Consider the following 736-nt stretch of genomic DNA (forward strand, 5'->3'; position numbering starts at 1 on the left):
CGGCAGGGTGCTTCTTATCTGCAGTGGCCATCAGTGTTGAGTCTAATGTGTGGATAAAAAATCAGTGTATAAAAATACAATATAAAATATATTTGCACTTGCAGCACACCTGTGTGGGTGCTGCCACCACCACCACCACCACCCACTGCCCTGTGTGACCTATCATCATTCTTACAGCTTGAAGGGTTTGCACCTCCCCCAATAGCCACCCACTATTTTTGTCTGCTACCTCCACCAAACACACCACCCTTGCTGGGCTCGCCTCTCCAGCAGCACCAAGTCTGTGCCACCTCCTGACATTGCAGGAGTTGGTGTTTGGCTGGGCGCGCCGGCTACAGGGAGGTGGAATTCCCGGAAAGCAACATTTTGGCTGAAGAAAAGAACATAAGAGGCCTGCTGTATCAGACCAAAGGCTCATGTAATCCAGCTTCCTGTATGTCACAGTGGATGCCTCAGGCAGCACACAAGACAACAAGATAGCTGCACCCTGCTGCCACTCCCTTGCATCTGGCATTCTGAGGTAGCCTACTGCTATAACCAGAAGGTTGCACATACCCATCATGGTTTGTAACCTATGATGGACTTTTCTTCTAGAAATCTGTCCAATTTCTAGGCCATCACCGCATCCTGTGGCAAGGAGTTCCACAGACTACATGCTGGATAAAGATGTTTTCTTTTGTATGTTATTGCTCTCCTGACACTCAATTTTAGTGGATGTCTCCTGGTTCTGGTATTG

Source organism: Tiliqua scincoides, chromosome 5 (genome assembly GCF_035046505.1).
Source record: "Tiliqua scincoides isolate rTilSci1 chromosome 5, rTilSci1.hap2, whole genome shotgun sequence".
In the NCBI taxonomy this organism is placed as follows: Eukaryota; Metazoa; Chordata; class Lepidosauria; order Squamata; family Scincidae; genus Tiliqua; species Tiliqua scincoides.